Source organism: Portunus trituberculatus, chromosome 30 (genome assembly GCF_017591435.1).
Source record: "Portunus trituberculatus isolate SZX2019 chromosome 30, ASM1759143v1, whole genome shotgun sequence".
NCBI classification, from domain to species: Eukaryota; Metazoa; Arthropoda; class Malacostraca; order Decapoda; family Portunidae; genus Portunus; species Portunus trituberculatus.
The window spans coordinates 9007750-9025852 of NC_059284.1; the positions used below are offsets into that span (position 1 = coordinate 9007750).

Below are 18103 nucleotides of genomic sequence, written 5' to 3' on the forward strand. Positions count from 1 at the left end.
CTCCTTTGTCGCCTCTTTCCTTTACTTTCCTATCTTTCCATTCCCTCATTTTTTTCCTTCCCATTCTCTCTCTTCCACTATAACTTTCCCTTTCCTCCTTTGTCTCTATTTCCTTTTTTTCAATCTCACACTTTTCTTTCGTTCAGGTTGAGAGAAAAATTCCTGCCCTCCTTTTTTTCTCTTCCTTTTTTTTTTCATTCGATAAATTAGGTTTTCATTTTCCTTCGTTTCTCAAGGTCGCGGTCCACACCAGCTTACTGAATGAAGAGAGAGAGAGAGAGAGAGAGAGAGAGAGAGAGAGAGAGAGAGAGGTGGGGGGGACAGGGAATCAGCTGAAAAGGTCAAGAGGTCAGCTGAAAGGCGTCTCTGTGAGGTCAGCAGGTCAGCATCAAAGGGCGAGATGATGACCCAAGATGGTGAAAATGGTGATGATGATGATGGTGGTGGTGGTGGTGGTGGTGGTGGTGGTGGTGGTGAGTGCATATGGTTAGTTAGGTTTGTTTGTGTTATGTTTGTTGTTCAATAGTAGTAGTAGTAGTAGTAATAGTAGTAGCAGCAGTAATAGTAGTAGTAGTAGCAGCAGTAGCAGTAGTAGTAGCAGTAGCAGTAGTAGTAGTAGTAGTAGTAGCAGGGGGAGGAGGAAGAGTGGATTAATATAAGCTAATAGTATTAAAAAAAGTTTCGTATGAGAGAGAGAGAGAGAGAGAGAGAGAGAGAGAGAGAGAGAGAGAGAGAGAGAGAGAGAGAGAGAGGTGGGGGAGTGCAGGTAAAACAAAAGATTATCTCCAAACACGATATGTCACTTCAACGTTGTGGTATTTCCCGTTCTCTCTTTCCAGTTTTTATCGAGTCCCGCCAAATACAAATAATTCGAACACAATTGTGGACAAACTCTCTCTATTAATGCCCACAGAAAAATAAATGATGAATAGATACATAAATATACATTGGAAAAACCGCCCATCAGAAATATGTCAATATAAAACAGGTATTGAATAGAATGTAGCTAGAAAAATATATTGAAGTAAAAGACGATGAGAGTTTGACCAGGAAGAAAACAAAGAAAAATATGTTTGTGAAAAAGGAAAATACATAGAAAGGCTTTAGAATTTGGTAAAAAAAAAAAAAAAAAGCAACAACAGAAAACTTGATGAAGTAAAACGAATAGAGAAAAAGGAGCTGGAAAATTTATAAACGAAGAGAATGGAATCTAGATATTAAACTTGAAAAAAACAATGACAATAAAAACAACAACAACGAAGTATGAAAGAAAACAGAAAAAAGCGACATGAAAAAATATAAATAGAGAAAAAAAATGGGAAAGGTAAAAATAAATTGATAAAATACCCAAATCTTACTTAAAGACTTAAAATGCAAAAGAGTAAGAGGAAAAGAAGGAACAGAACGAGGAGGAGGAGGAAGAGGAAGACGTGGAGGATGATAGCAAGGAGAAAGAAAGAGTAGTAGATTCATAAAATAAGAAAAACAGGACACAAAAAAGTGAGAAAGAGGAAGAGGAGGAGGAGGAGGAGAAGGAAGAGAACAAGAAGGAAAAGAAAGAGAAGAAGAAAAGTAGAACAAGGACGAGAGAGAAGAAGAGAACTAGAATCACAGTAAGAAAAACCGCACTCAGGAAATACAAAAGAGGAGGAGGAGGAAAGGAAAGAATAAAGCAAGGAGAAAGAGAAGGAGAAGAAGTAGGAGAACAAGGACGAGAGAGAAGAGAACTAGAATCGCAACTTTAGAAAAACAACATAGAAAATACAAAAGAGGAGGAGGAAAAGAAAAAAAAGAGAACAAGGAGGGAGAGAAAAAAGAGGAAAAAGTAGAACAAGAACGAGAAAGAAAAAAAAAGAACTAGAATCACAACTTTAGGAAAAACAAAAAAAATGCAAAAGAGGAGAAGAATGAAGAGAACGAGTAGGAGAAAGAGAAGAAAAGTAGGAGAACAAGGAGAATGACGAGAAAGAAGAGAAGTAGAAGGACAACAATAAGAAGATCCACACACCAAAAGATAAAAAAAAAAAAGAGTAAGAGGAGAAGAAGGAAGAGAACAAAAGGGAGAAAGAAGAGGAGGAGAAAAAGTAAAAGAAGAACGAGAAAGAAGAGGAACATGAGAACAATGAGAAGGAAGAGAAAGAAGAGAACTAGAATCGCAATAATAAGAATACACACAAAAAAAATACAAAAGAGAAGAACAAAGAGAAAAAAGAGGAGAAAAAATAGAACAATAACAAGGACGAGAAAGAAATAGAAGAGAACTAGAATCACAAAAATGACACAAAAAAAAAAGTTAAGAACGAAGAGGAGAGGGAGGAGAAAGAAGAGAAGGAGAAAAAGTAGAACAAGGACGAGAAAGAAATAGAAGAGAACTAGAATAACAACAATAAGAGAAGCGACACACAGAAAGCGTCCTGGTAGAGACATCAAAGCTCCGCCAGATCTGAACAAAGAGTGTAAACAAAGTCTGGTCAGCTGCTACACGAAGACACGACGGCAAGAACCAACCCCGATATCTCATCCCTCCTGAACCTGTTGCCGCCGCGCCCTCCCTCCTCCTCACGCCGGCTGGGAGGGAAACCGGGGCCAGATGAGAATGTTGCAGTGAGGCTTACAGAGAGAGACAGAGAGAGAGAGAGAGAGGTGATTGGTTGGTATTTCTTGATATTTCTGTTTGTTTTTTCTCTTTTCTCTGTCTCTGTTTCTCTATTTCTCTTTCTCTCTCTCTCTCTCTCTCTCTCTCTCTCTCTCTCTCTCTCTCTCTCTCTCTCTCTCTCTCTCTCTCTCTCTCTCTCTCTCTCTCTCATTTTCTTTGGGTTTTATTCTTTTATTATTTTTTTCTGTTGTTTTTCTTCTCCTCCTCCTCCTCCTCCTCCTTCTCCTCCTTATCATCATCATCTTCTTCTTCTCCTCCTTCTCCTTCTCCTTCTCCTTCTCCTTCTCCTTCTCCTCCTCCTCCTCCTCCTCCTCCTCCTCCTCCTCCTCCTCCTCCTCCTCCTCCTCCTCCTCCTCCTCCACACTCATCTTCCTCGAGTCTCATTGCGCACTACCACTGTTACCACCACCACCACCACCACCACCACAGCAACAGCAGCAGCCATAACACAGGATATTTCCCATTTGGTACTGCTGTAATTGCTTCTGCTACTGCTACTGCTACTGCTACCGATGTTGTTTCTTCCCTGTTGTTGTTGTTGTTGTTGTTGTTGTTGTTGCTCTTCTTCTTTATCATTTATATCTCCTTTCTTGTTCTTGTTCTTGTTCTTGTTCTTTTTTTTAATTTTCTTCTGTCTTCTTTTCCTGAAGTTGATGCATTAACTTCTTCCACTCCTCTCCTCCTCCTCCTCCTCCTCCTCCTCCTCTAATTGGTGGTGCTTCGTTGCTGCATCTTCATTATTAACAACAACCACAACCACTTCGAATTCAACTACTACTACTACTACTACTACTACTACTACTACTACTACTACTACTACTACTACTACTACTACTACTACTACTACTACTGCTGCTGCTGCTGCTGCTGCTGCTGCTGCTGGTGCTGGTGCTGCTACTGCTGCTGCTATTATTATTGCTGCATCGGCTGTTTTTACTACTATTACTGGCAATAATAGTGATAATAACGATAAAACTAACAATGAAACATTCTCTCTCTCTCTCTGTCTCTCTCTCTCTCTCTCTCTCTCTCTCTCTCTCTCTCTCTCTCTCTCTCTCTCTCTCTCTCTCTCTCTCGTATCTATTTCTGAATAATCAACTTGCCGGGCACGCTTTTCCCCTTTGCCATTCATTCTGGCATCTAATTATTTCCCTCATGCGTCTGGCAGCCACTCACGCAGCAGTTATCGTCCCGCGCCGCACCGCCGCTGCCGCACACACTCCACAAAGGCACCACAACATGCCCCTGCCTTTGTGTCCTGTAGGGAAAGACCGTATCACGAGGCTTTGATTCCAACACACGGGGGAATGGCTCAACTTTATTCCTTGTAGCTCATAAACGTAATGACCGCTGATTGAAATGAGGAGGACGGAGTGAGGGTTGAGTGAGGGTACCTGGGAGAGTCTGGGAGAGCTGCTGTCACTTGGAATAATGAGGGGAAAAGATTAAACAGAGAAATGGATGTCAGTAAGGTGCGTATTTAGAAATGCTCTTCTCTCTCACCACGAGTATTTTCTAAGGCCACTGAGATGACTAGCGGGGTTTTCAAGAGTGTGTCTCCAGTTCATAATGTGGAAATCATGTCACTCTGCCTCTAGAACCGTAAAAACACCTTAAAAATCGCTCTTCTCTCTCACCACGAGTATTTTCCAAGGCCACTGAGATTATTAGCGGAGTTTTCAAGAGTGTTTCTCCAGTTAATAATGTAAAACTCTTGTCACTCTGCCTCTAGAAGCGTAAAAACACCTTAAAAATCGCTGTTCTCTCTCCAAGGCCAAAGAGATGATTACCACGGTTTTCAAGAATGTTTCTCCAATTTATAATGTAGAAATCTTGTCACTCTGCCTCTAGAATCGTAAAAACACTTTAAGCCCTTCAGTGCCATGTCGCTTTTCCATATTCATTCTGCTTACTATTTGGTGATTTTACATAGCTTCAGAATCTAAGTAAGGGATTAGAATAGTGAAAAAAAAAACTGGCCATTAATCTTCTTACCACCATAGACCCTTCCTAATGTCAATAAAATGGTCTAATCACACACAAAACTGAAGATAAAAATGCGTCCCAGTACTGAAAGGGGTTGAAAATAAAACAAGTGTAAATTGAAATAAAGTCTTTTTATGTAATGGATTTAAAGCACAGAAGCGTTTGAGAATACGAGCCTAAGAGCGATTTCCTGAAGTGTTTAGCAGGGGGAATGGGCGTTATTGATTTTCCGGGAGTGTTTTAATCGTATTTTCATGTCCCTGGCGTTTATACGTTGTGATTTAAGAAGTGTGTTAGAAATTATTGAAGGAATTAATGTTTTTCCGAGGAGAGGAACAACATTTCGCTGGCAGAAGTGTGTGTGTGTGTGTGTGTGTGTGTGTGTGTGTGTGTGTGTGTGTGTGTGTGTGTGTGTGTGTGTGTGTGTTTATTTATTCATTTATTTTCTTGTATATATATTTTTTTTCCAACTATCTAATTATTGGTGGAGTTTGAAATAAAGTTTGTCTTGTTTGCTGTTTACTTTTGCTGTTTGCTGTTTACTTTGCTGTGTTTGTTGTGTTTTCTTTGCTGTGTTTGTTGTGTTTCCTTTGCTGTGTTTACTTGGCTGTGTTTGCTGTGTTTTCGTCTCTGTGTCGTGTTGACCTTCCCATTCCTGATGTGTGGAAGTGAAGGAAAAATGTAAGAAAAAATGTGAATCAAGGTCAGGTGTCCGTGGGTGAGAGGAAGTGAGGGGAGGTGTGTCCGTGGGTGAGGGGAAGTGTGTCCTTGAGTGAGGGGAGCTGTGTTCGTGGGTGAGGGGAAGTGAGGGGAGGTGTGTCCGTGGGTGAGGGGAAGTGAGGGGAGGTGTGTCCGTGGATGAGGGAAGTGAGGGGAGCTGTGTCCGTGGGTGAGGGGAGCGTGTCCGTGAGTGAGGGGAAGTGAGGGGAGCTGTGTCCGTGGGTGAGGGGAAGTGAGGGGAGGTGTGTCCGTGGGTGAGGGGAAGTGAGAGGAGGTGTGTCCGTGGGTGAGGAAAGTGAGGGGAGGTGTGTCCGTGGGTGAGGGGAAGTGAGGGGAGGTATGTCCATGAGTGAGGGAGTGAGGGGAGCGTGTCCGTGAGTGAGGGGAAGTGAGGGGAGCTGTGTCCGTGGGTGAGGGGAAGTGAGGGGAGCTGTGTCCGTGGGTGAGGGAACTGAGGGGAGCTGTGTCCTTGAGTGAGGGAAAGTGAGGGGAGCTGTATCCATAGGTAAGGGGAGGTGTGTACGTGGGTAAGGAGGCCTGTGTTTGTAGGTAAGGGGAGGTGTATCCGTGGGTGAGGGGAGGTGAGGGGAGGCCAGTGAGTCTCCTTCAGTCTTATTTGATGTTTTATTGTTCCCCAGCATTGTTATGGAGAGGGGAGATAATGTACCCTCTCCCTCTCCCTCTCTCTCTCTCTCTCTCTCTCTCTCTCTCTCTCTCTCTCTCTCTCTCTCTCTCGTGTGTCCTATCTTCTTTACTCTACATTGTATCTACAGAATCAAGTTTAGTACGGTTTTTTTTCTTTCTTTTTTTTCTTTTTTCCTGCATACGATACCAGTCTACTGCACCGAGCTGCCAGGTGTACGATGTTACCTTTTTTTTTTATTAAGGGGGTCTTTTTTTATTAGAGGGGGGCGATGGGGGCGTATCTCGATAGTGTTTAACGAAATTCAAGTTGATTTGATTACTTAATGAACGAAGGTAGTTGTGTTTGTGTGTGTGTGTGTGTGTGTGTGTGTGTGTGTGTGTGTGTGTGTGTGTGTGTGTGTGTGTGTGTGTTACGTGTATTTCGTGTAAATATGTGTATGTTATTTTTTTTTTCTTCTTTTTTCATTTATTCATTAATTTTTTTCTATTTATCGTTCAACATACGGTGGAAAAGTTTATAAATTTTGTAGTAATGTGATTTAGAACTGACAAGTGAAAAATTGGTTCTCTCTCTCTCTCTCTCTCTCTCTCTCTCTCTCTCTCTCTCTCTCTCTCTCTCTCTCTCTCTCTCTCTCTCTCTCTCTCTCTCTCTCTCTCTCTCTCTCTCTCTCTCTCTCTCTCTCTCTCTCTCCCTCTCTCTCTCTCCTCCTATCCTCCTCCTCCTCCTCCTCCTCCTCCCATATTGATTCAAGATAACTTACTCTCACAAAATTTAGACATAAATACATTATAATTCACTGAGGAAGCCTTATTTGGGATCCAGCAGAAGCAAAATTAATAAAGCTTGATAGACTGGAAGGCAGAGAGACCCGTGTGTTGGTGGGCTGATGGACTGTGTGCAGATAGATAGCTGGAGGAAGAGACAGTAAGGGTAGGGCATGTTTGGTATATGGGTAAGTTGGAGTAGAGAGAGCAGACAGTTTGGTTAGGTTAGGTAAATAGATTGATAGACATTGTTTGATTGAAAGACAGTGTTTGATTGATCGATTGAAAGAAAGACACTGTTTGGTAAATGGCTAAGTTGGTGTAGAGGGAGCAGACAGATTAGTTAGGTTAGGTAAATAAATAGTCATTGATTGATTGAAGAACAGTTGGGTAGGGAGATAGGTAGATAGATAGATTGCTTGACAGATAGACAAACATAAGTATAAATATGTAAGTTAAGTTAGGCTAGGTAAATAGATAGATAGGCATTGATTGATTGAAAGACAGTTAGATAGGGAGGTAGATAGATCGATTGATTGATTGATAGATTGATTGACAAATTTACGTCAGATTTTGTTAGGTTAGGTTAGGTTAGATAGATAAATAGGCACTGATTGATTGAAAGGGAGATAAATAGATGCATAAGTAGATAGACTAACAAATATGTATACGTATAAATAGATAGTCATTGATAGATTAAAGGCAGTTACCTAAAGAGATGAATAGATAAATTGACAAATAGACGTAGGGTTAGGTTAGGTTAGGTTAGATTAGGTTAGGGAAATAAATAGATGGCCATTGATAGATTAAAGACAGTTAGCTAGAGATAAATAGATAGATTGACGAATAGATGTATTAATAGCTAGGTTTGGATACGTTAAGTAAGGAAGTAAGGTTAGGTAAATAAATAGGTTAGGTAAATAGATAGATAACATTGATTAAAAGACAGCTGGATAGATAAATAGATAGGTTATGATAGATTAGGTAAATAGATAGATAAAATTTATTAAAAGACAGTTAGCTAGATAAATGAATAGATTGACAAGATGACGTATAGATAGATATTAGATAGAGAAATGGATGGATAGACGAATGGACAACTTAAAAGACAGTTAGCTAGATAAATAAATAGATTGACAAGATGACGTATAGATAGATAAATGGATGAATGGACGAATGGACAACTAGAGAACAGAAAACCAGAAATAACACTGATTTAACAACGGAAAGAGAGAGAGAGAGAGAGAGAGAGAGAGAGATAATAAGTCTGCACTCTTCAACAATAATGGTTCTTGTGACGTGCCTGGCTGTGTGTTGCTGAGAGCGGGCAGCCAGGCGAAGGAGTCACTATTTATTGGCTTACGTTCGTCCTCTTACGTTCCCTCCACCAATGACAAACCTCGGTGTCCCCGGAAGCACTGAGCGTCTACGTGATTGGTGCTGGAGCGCTCTTGTCAGCCAATTAGATGAAGCAATATTTGAAGCCACCCAAATCGAGAGTCTCTTTCTATATTTTGGTATTCTTTCAGTGTCTTTCCTCTAACGACTCGTCGGTTCACTGGCCTTGTGCTGTTCAGACGACCCTGTGGCTTGTTTGCCTTCGTTTTTTGTGGAATTGAGTAGTCTCGTTTCTTTATCCTTTTCTTTTATTTTTTCTTTATTTTTACTGCAGTGGCTTGTTGCTGTTACTATTATTACTGCTGTTAGTGCTATTGTTACTGCTGTTTCTGCTGCTGTTGTTGCTACTGCTTTTTAACTGGTGTCTCTATCTATCTATCTATCTATTTACTGTATCTATATCTTTCTCTGCCGTATTGTCTATCAGTGGAATATTCATATCTATCTTCCTATTCATTCATATCAGTCTGTTAGTCTATTTATCAACGAACCAAACTACTACTACTACTACTACTACTACTACTACTACTACTACTACTACTACTACTACTACTACTACTACTACTACTACTACTACTGCAGGAGCTCGCAAGATAAGGAGGAGAAAATCTGCAGTGGAAAAAAAGCGTAGTGAAATTAGATAATGATATTTCTGTAAGTTTTTGCAAGTTTGCCTACTTTAGCTAAAAGAACCCCACCCCCATTCCCCCACCCTCCCTTGGTTCTCCTGCTCCCTCCTCTCCTCCTTCTCCTCTTATTCTTTCCTCACTCCTTGTCTCCAGCCTCTCCTCGTCCTCCTCTTCCTTTTTCTAAAGTTCTCTCTCTCTCTCTCTCTCTCTCTCTCTCTCTCTCTCTCTCTCTCTCTCTCTCTCTCTCTCTCTCTCTCTCTCTCTCTCTCTCTCTCTCTCTCTCTCTCTCTCTCTCTCTCTCTCTCTCTTCTCTCTCTCTCCTTCACTTTCCTTCACATATTTCACCCTCTCCGTTCCCTCCTCCTCTCTTCTCTTCCCTCCACATCTTTCTCCCTCTCCACTTCTTTCTTTTGTCTCCTTCACTTCTTCCTTCTTTCCTTACCTGTCTCCTCTCTCAGTTCTTCCTTCTTTCTCTCTTCTCTCTCTCTCTCTCTCTCTCTCTCTCTCTCTCTCTCTCTCTCTCTCTCTCTCTCTCTCTCTCTCTCTCTCTCTCTCTCTCTCTCTCTCTCTCTCTCTCTCTCTCTCTCTCTCTCTCTCTCTCATCTCGACTTTTCTGTTCTTTACCCTTTCCTTCCTCTTCCTTAATAGTGCCGCCCCGCCCCGGACCCGTCTCGCCCTGCCCTGCCCTGCCCTGCCCTGCCCTGCCCGGCCCTGCCCGTCAAGCTCCCGCAACGTTAGATTTAAGAATGTTGATTTGGAATTCTCTTGCTTCCTCCCCGCCCCGCTGCACTTTGTCTCTTGTCTCTCCTCTCTTCTCCTCCCCTCTCTCCTCCTTCCTCTCTCCCATCTCTCCTCCCTCTCCCTTCTCCTCTTTCCTCCTTTCTCCTCTCCGTATTTCTTTGTCTCTTCTTTTCATTTTGTCTCGTCCTTTTTTCGCTCTCTTTACCTCTTCTTCTTTTATTTTCTTTCCTTCTGTCTCTCTCTTCTTTTACCCTTTCCTTCTTTCTTCTTTCTTTCTTTTCGTTGTCTGTTTTTTTGTGTTTTTCTCTCCCATCTCGCTTTACTTCTTTTTTTTCTCTTTTTCTTTTTTTTACTTGCGTCTCATATTTCAACATTTTTGTGATTATTTTCTCGTTCGCGTCATTCTAGTTTTTATTTTTGCTTTCCGTGAGTACAGTTCCCTTTTGTTTCCCTCTTGATTTATTGCGACTCATCTGTCACTATTATTTTTTCCTATTTTTCCTGTTTTTTTTTTTTCTTTCAGTTTTCATATCGTTGCTTTTTTTTTTTTTTATATACCTGCCAGTTATATTCTCCTTTATTAGTCTATTCATTTATTTATTCTTGTTATTCATTATTAGGTGACGAATTTTCATTTCCTTTTGTTTCATTTTCGTTTTTATTTTTTTATTTTATTTTATTTTTTTATATTTTTTGCTCCGTTTTCTTTATCGTGAAGCGTAAACTCATTCAATACCACAAGCTAATTACAAACACCATGCAACTCTTTACTATTACTACTACTACTACTACTACTACTACTACTACTACTTCACCTCCTCCTCCCACTTGCAGGAAATAAGGAGAAAAAAAATGAAATGAAATAAATTAACAAAGATAAAAATATAAGTTGTTTTGTATATTTTCTGGAAGGCAATGGAAGTAAACATCATCCTAAGCTAGACTCCCTGATGGTGGAGGGAGTGTAGTGAAAGTGTTGGCGTGGCGGTGAAGAAGTGCAGGCAGCGAGGCCCCAAGCAGCGGGTCAGTGAGGCAGGGCGGGAGCGTGGCAAAGACTCTGTGAAACTCTACGGGGACATCATGCCGGGTTTCATTAGACTGGTTGGACGTACATTTCCTCTCTCTCTCTCTCTCTCTCTCTCTCTCTCTCTCTCTCTCTCTCTCTCTCTCTCTCTCTCTCTCTCTCTCTCTCTCTCTCTCTCTCTCTCTCTCTCTCTCTCTCTCTCTCTCTCTCGACACACTGGGTTCTTTCTGTCATGTATATTTTTTTGGCGGGTCAGTTCTCGTATCTCTCTCTCTCTCTCTCTCTCTCTCTCTCTCTCTCTCTCTCTCTCTCTCTCTCTCTCTCTCTCTCTCTCTCTCTCTCTCTCTCTCTCTCTCTCGCACATTTTCAGACCGCGAGAGAGAAGGTTCGAGAGTTGAAAGACCTAATTTTGTGGCCGATTCGAAGAGAGCGTCATCCTTTTCTCCTCCTGCTGCTCCTGCTCCTACTCCTTCTGTTCCTTCTACTGCTCCACCCTCAACCCTTTACTCAGGTCTTGATTGGATGCCGGAGAAGCCTGCCTCGTCCTGCTCCCGCGCCCCCCGACCCTCTAATAGTTTTTATCCTTCAAAGGGCAGGTGCATCAGCGTGGGTCATCAAAGTAACGCCGTGCTGCTAACTTCGATAACTACTCTGGATTTGTGTTCATTCGCTGCTGACTTCTACTACTACTACATCCTCCTATTCATCCTTACCATGCTGCTACTGTGTCTACTTTCGTCTCCTCTTGTTTGTTTTTATGGGTCTGATTTGTCTTCATTTTAAACCTGATTCGTTCCAGTTTTAAACCTAGAACTGTATTTTGATTCTAAATTTGCTACTGTGTTCTCATTTTACACCTGTTCTTGCCGTTTCTCTCTTTCTTTTTTATACCATGTGGGCTTTTCACGGGAATTTATGGGCTAAAGGTGGTACTTTTTGTGGTACCTCCTATCTCAAAGCCCACCCGCTAGGAAACCGTTGCCCCGAGTGAGGAAACCTAACCTACACTCGGACCGTGGACAGGATTCGAACCCGTGCGCTTGGAGACCCATCGGACCCCAAAGCACGCTGGCTTCCACTGTAGATTTGTTTCCTTATTCTGTTTTGTAGATCTGATTGGTGTTCATTTTAAACCTAGAACTATATTTTCATTGTAAACATGCTACAATTGCAACGACTTTCTATTTTTGAATGCTATAAGTGTGTGTGTGTGTGTGTGTGTGTGTGTGCGTGTGCGTGTGTGTGTATTTCGAGTGCGACAGGAGTGGTTTTGCTCTCATTTCATTTATCATCTCATAATTCCATTCATCATCATCACCATTTCATCTTTTACCACAATCACGCGGAGCACCGGTGTTTATATTTCACCTTCATGGACTCATTAGCGCACGTGTGAGGCAGGTGTTCGCCCAGGTAACCGGAACGCATTTTATCAGCAGCATTGGGGTTAGTAGGACGAGGAATGGAGGAGTGAAGGGGTGAGGGAGAGATGGAGAGAAGGAGGAGCAAGAGACGTAAGAGGAAGGATACTGGTGCTTGGGACGTGGGCAGGATGAGGTATGACTAAAGACAGGGAAGGATTATAGTTAGTGTGAGGTTAATTAAGGTTAGGTTAGGACAGGTAATGAATGTTTTGTACTGTTAGTGTTAGAAGAATAAAGATCAAATAAGGTCGTAAAGGAGGAGACAAGAGTAAAGACAAGACAGTGTTGGTTGTAGGAAAGATTATCATTAGTGTAAGGTTAGGTAAGGTTAGGACAAGGCAAGTAATGAATATAAATCTTCCTAATGGACTGTTGGTGTTGAAGAATAAAGATCAGGTAAGGAAGTGGTTCAGGTGAAGTTGTGGTAACTGTGGAGAGAGGAAAAGTAGCAGCAATAGAAGTAATGAACGTAAATCTTCTTAATATACGAGTGCTAATGAATAAGAATGAGGTTAGAGAATAGAGGGTTGAGGAAGATCGAGAGCATGGTTACTGTGGGCCAAGGTAACAGGTAATTGAAAAGACCTATATAGTGATAAACAACAAATAATACGTCTTGAAGTAGACTAAAGAGAGGGTAGCCAGTATTACTTAAGATGGCTGTATGTAAGAGATTTGTTTGTAGGAGACTCTTATCAGCATATTACTGATAAAGAACCTCTGGCAACTCTTGTATTTCTGTACCTGTCACTACTTTTTTGTCAAATCTTCGACTTCTAATATAAATAAAACCAAAAACACTTCATATGTAAACAGAAATGTAGATCCCAACACCTCTTTCTATCTCTTTATGTAACACACCATTCTTGTCAAAACCTCGACTTCAAATATAACAGAAACGAAAAACACTTCACCTGATATAAAGAAAAGCTTATAGCCAATGTTTAAACTACTAAATTTTCGGTAAGTCTAGTATGTATACCTAACACACCACCTTTGTCCAAACTTCGACTTCTTCACCTCATATAAACAAAACCAAAAGCAAAGAAGGAGCAGAGTAAGAAGATAGAAACAACACCAGGGAAGCGGCGATATAAAGGCAAAGCTTCCCGAACTATCTGACCTGACCTGACCACCAAAAAGCAAAAAACCTTTATCCAGTGTTCTGAGTGCCCAAAAACCCACGTACATAGAATCAGATACCATAAAAGTAGAAGGAGACAAAGAAACCACACATCTCTATTGGTCGTGGGGAGGTGTTGATAAGCTGCAGTGTCTAAGTTAAGGAGATGGAGTGGGATTAGGAGGTAGTGGTGCAGGAGCGAGGGGCAGAGGCTGAGAGGGGCAGGCACCATGAGGGCTAAAAGAAGGTATTAGGAATGCATTCACACAACCTAAGGATCCGTGCGGTTTGAATTACGATGGTCATTCAAGAGCACACCGCTGGAAAACACATGCCTCCTCCTCCTCCTCCTCCTCCTCCTCCTCCTCCTCCTCCTCCTCCTCCTCCTCCTCCTCCTCCTCCTCCTCTTTCCTCTTGCCTCCATCACTGCCTCCTCCTTGTCCTCTTCGTTTTCATTTTCTTCGTTCTATTTCTCTCGCCTTTTTTTTCTTTAGATTTTTTTGTTTTTATTCTTTTCGCTTTTCCTTTTCCTCTTATTCATGTTTTCTTTTTCTTTTTCTCTCGGCTTTCTCTTCGTTATCCTCTTTCTCATCCTTCTTTTTTTTTCTCTTGTCCTTTTTCTCTCTTTTTATCTCTCGCTTCTCTCATCCTCTTTCTTTTTCTTCTTTTTTTCCTCTCTTGTCTCTCTCGTCCGTCTTTATTCTCTTTGCACGTTCTTCCTTTTTGTTATTGTCCTCTCTGTCCTCGCCATTCTCCTTTTCCTCTCATCTTCTCTTCCTCTTCCCTTTGTCATCCTTCTCCTTTATCCTCATTCTTTTCCTGTCTCTTCAATTTCTCCTTCTACTACATCCCACTTTCCTCTTTTCTCGTTATTTTTTTCTATCTCTCTTCTTTTCTTTCTCCCTTTTTCCTCCTTTATCTTCAATTTATCTACTACATTCTTCTTCGTCCTCTTCCTCCCCTGTCGTTCATCTCACTGGTGTCCTCTTCCTCTTCCTCCTCTTCCTCCTCCTTCTCATTCCTCTTGGCTTGCCTCCACGCCTCCTCCATCTTTCAAATTAATTCCCAACCTTAATTTATATATACCACTCGTGTTTTCTGTCTCTCTCATTCCTCTACTTCACCAAACTCTTCCATCTTTCCTCCTCCTCCTCCTCCTCCTCCTCCTCCTCCTCCTCCTCCTCCTCCTCCTCCTAGCTTCCCCCTCTAGCAACACTAGGTACTTAAGTAAGACTAGCAGCAAGAAATCGTTTAGACCACAAGTGTGAGAAGTGGAGCAGCTCTGAGTGGAAGAGGTTTGGCGGTGGGAGAGAGAGAAGGAGGGGGAGAGGGAGGGTGTACATGTGCTAAGCGGTGATAATGATTGGGTATGTGACGCAGCGTGTGGTTAAGGAGGAGGAAGATGGATGTGTGTGGTGAGATTCTTCGTGGTGACGGTGTGGTGATGTATTGGCAGGCTCTGTGATAGTGAAGTGATGGTGAGGTGACAGTGAAGTGGAAAAAAAAAAACTACAGTGAATATGATGACAATGAAGTGTGTAGGTTGAAGCAAAGAAAAGAAAAAAAAACGCAGAAAACATAGTGATAGAAGGAAACATATGAAAAATGCGGTGTTAATTGGAGAGTGCGAGGTGAGAGTAGGTGTGAGGGAGTGAGAGGGGAGATGTGAAGATACCTGTGAATGAAAGAGAGAGGGAGGGACGTGGAGTGTGGTAGCCCTGTTTAAATGGCGAGGGAGAGATGGGGGAAGGTGGAAGGGAAGGGAAGGAATGTGGCTTTAGAAGGGAAGGGAAGGGAAAGGAAGGGAAGGAAGGAAAGGAAAGGAAAGGAAGGGAAAAGAAGGGAAGGAAAGGAAAGGAAGGGAAGGGAAGGGAGATGTGTGAACTATCAATTTATTGTGTTATATTAATGAATTGTTGTGATGGTGGTGGTGGTGGTGGTGGTGTGGTGGTAGTGGTGCATTGCTGTGTGTGTGTGTGTGTGTGTGTGTGTGTGTGTGTGTGTGTGTGTGTGTGTGTTTAAGTTGATATACTGAAGGAACCTCAGTCTCCGTCTCTGTCTTTGTGTGTGTGTGTGTGTGTGTGTGTGTGTGTGTGTTAAATTTCTCTGTCTCTGTCTGTCTGTCTGTCTGTCTATTTCTTTGTTCCTCTGTCTCTGTCCATTTCCTACTTTTTCTGTCTGTCTGTCTGTCTGTCTGTGTGTCAAATCAACTAGCTAAATATGACTGACCGTTCCTCTGTCTGTCTGTCTGTCTGTCTATTTTCTGTATCAGTCTATCTATCTATGTAAGAGTGAATGTTTATATGCATCTCTCTCTCTCTCTCTCTCTCTCTCTCTCTCTCTCTCTCTCTCTCTCTCTCTCTCTCTCTCTCTCTCTCTCTCTCTCTCTCTCTCTCTCTCTCTCTCTCTCTCTCTCTCTCTCTCTCTCTCTCTCTCCCCATTTTCTTTTCTCCTCCCCTTCCCCTTTCCGTTTCCTTTCCTTCCCTTCCCTTCCCCCTTCCCCCTTCCCCTACCCCTCCCAGCAGGCCACAAAGTTTACAATAATCCCTGGATCGGACGGAAACACCTCTGCCTTTTTAGGGCACACAATTATCTGGCCCAAAAGGTGTATGAGTCCTCTTTTTCTCTAACGCACACCTAAAACCCACTGATTCCGGGAGAGGGAGAAAGAGAGAGAGAGAGAGAGAGAGAGATAGGAAGAGGTTGGGGAGGAAAACTATTCTCTCTCTCTCTCTCTCTCTCTCTCTCTCTCTCTCTCTCTCTCTCTCTCTCTCTCTCTCTCTCTCTCTCTCTTCCAGGTAAGTTGTTAGTGTTTTCTCTTTTTTCTCTCCCTGACAGAATGACGATAATGGTTCAGGTTTAATTTTTGGCTCCGGGAGTTTAGTTAATGTGCCTTCTCATGGCTCAATTGAGAGAGAGAGAGAGAGAGAGAGAGAGAGAGAGAGAGAGAGAGAGAGAGAGAGAGAGGGGGGAATGGTGATCGAGAGGTTTATGTAGTTATTATTATTGTCATTGTCATTGTTGTTGATATTGTTGTTATTTTATTATTATTATTATTATTATTATTATTATTATTATTATTATTATTATTATTATTATTATTATTATTATCATCATCATCAGTAACAGCAGCAGCATTATCTTTAGCATTAGCATTACTACTACTACTACTACTACTACTACTACTACTACTACTAGTGCTGGTGCTTCTATTATTATTACTGTTACTAAAATTGGTCTTGTTTTCCCTATTATCACTCTACGGAATAAGCGATTGGCGTTTGACTACACGTACTCTCTCTCTCTCTCTCTCTCTCTCTCTCTCTCTCTCTCTCTCTCTCTCTCTCTCTCTCTCTCTCTCTCTCTCTCTCTGCCGATAATCACAGATTGTTTTGACAGTTTCCACAGAGAGAGAGAGAGAGAGAGAGAGAGAGAGAGAGAGATTAAACTGCCAGGTAGATAGATAGCTAGCTACGAAACACACACACACACACACACACACACACACACACACACACACACACACACACACACACAAAAGAGACCAAATAAAATAGAAAAAATAGAAAAAAAAACAGAAATTGGGTTCAAAATCGGTTCATTGCGTTTACTTTAATGACCAGAATCAATCGTGAGGGAACGAGTCAAGAGGAGTGATGGGAGTAATGATGGGAGCGAGGGAGAGAGAGTGAGAGGGAGAGGGAGAGGGAGAGTGTGCTGGTGTATAATGGGCGTGGGAGGGAGAGGGAATGATGGTCTTCTGTACCGGGAATAGTATTGAACCGGGACATATTATAGTGTTGTTAAAGGGACCGTACACACTACACCAACCACTGGGCATGGGAGAAAGAGAGAGAGAGAGAGAGAGAGAGAGAGAGAGAGAGAGAGAGAGAGAGAGAGAGAGAGAGAGAGAGAGAGAGAGAGAGAGAGAATATGGGGATGAATGAATGAAGGAACGCGAAAATGGCTTGAGAGAGAGAGAGAGAGAGAGAGAGAGAGAGAGAGAGAGAGAGAGAGAGAGAGAGAGAGAGAGAGAGAGAGGCGGACAGACAGACACTCAGACATAATGAATGGAAAAATTAAAGGGAAAAGGACAAATTTCTAAGACAGTTGTTCCTGAGAGAGAGAGAGAGAGAGAGAGAGAGAGAGAGAGAGAGAGAGAGAGAGAGAGAGAGAGAGAGAGGATGCGGGGGTTACCTTAGCTTGTGTCAAAGTATTGAACACAACCGTTGTCTGAGGCAGGCACTGTCATACACACACACAGACACACACGCTGTCTTGGTGTCCTCCTGGGGGTGCGTGTGCTGTGCCTGTAGAAGCTGTGCCTGCTGTGGCAGCCCCGGAACCTCACAGCATCCCTACACTCTCCGCCACCGCCTCCTCCACACCACACCTCACCCAGCTGTTCATATTCACCACAGGGAAAAAAAATATACAAGAGTTTTTTTTTCCTGTTTTTCACACGTAAGTTGAGGCTTCCCCGATTATTTCTCCCGCATTCTCGGTGTCCTGGGGCGTGTGAGTCACTGCGGGGGAGACCTCGGGCTGGATGTGGTTCAGGGCGGTGAGATACGAGGACACGAACACACAGGTGGATAAGGGTGGCGGAGCGGCACGTCCTACCCCTCCCACTTGCCAGAACCAACTGAGCTGAACTGGGACTGGGAGTGGGTCGTGCTGGGCTGCATCTCGACTCCCCACCCGGCCCGTCTCGCCCTCCCTTGCCGTCTCTTGTTGTTGTTGTCGTTGTTTAGCCCAGCCGTGCCTCTCCCCTGCCCACCCTGCCGCGCCCCCGCCACGTGAGAGGGTGCGGTCCGTGGCCTGGATGTGGTGGCGGTGGTGGTAGTGGTGATGATGATGATGATGATGAAGATGGTGATGGTGGTGGTGGAGGTCGCGGCCCGTGACCTATCCGAGACCTTTGCAGTGTGACCCCTGACCTCACGTGATGGCTGGCGTGACCCCGGCTGTTGTTGGTGGTGACGGTGGTGT

At 42.8% G+C, this 18103-nt stretch overlaps 1 protein-coding gene across 2 annotated transcripts in view; it reads right to left on the minus strand.

Moving 5' to 3' along the window:
• Positions 1–17831, minus strand: part of LOC123510773 (43 kDa receptor-associated protein of the synapse homolog) — a 95271-nt gene extending 77440 nt beyond the window's left edge. The window contains exon 1 of one of the 2 annotated variants that reach the window (XM_045266140.1): positions 17309–17831. The gene's annotated coding sequence lies outside the window, so the exon portion shown is untranslated. The remainder of the gene's footprint in view (positions 1–17308) is intronic. The other variant, XM_045266141.1, reaches the window with a different exon arrangement.
• Between the last annotated feature and the right edge of the window lie 272 nt (positions 17832–18103).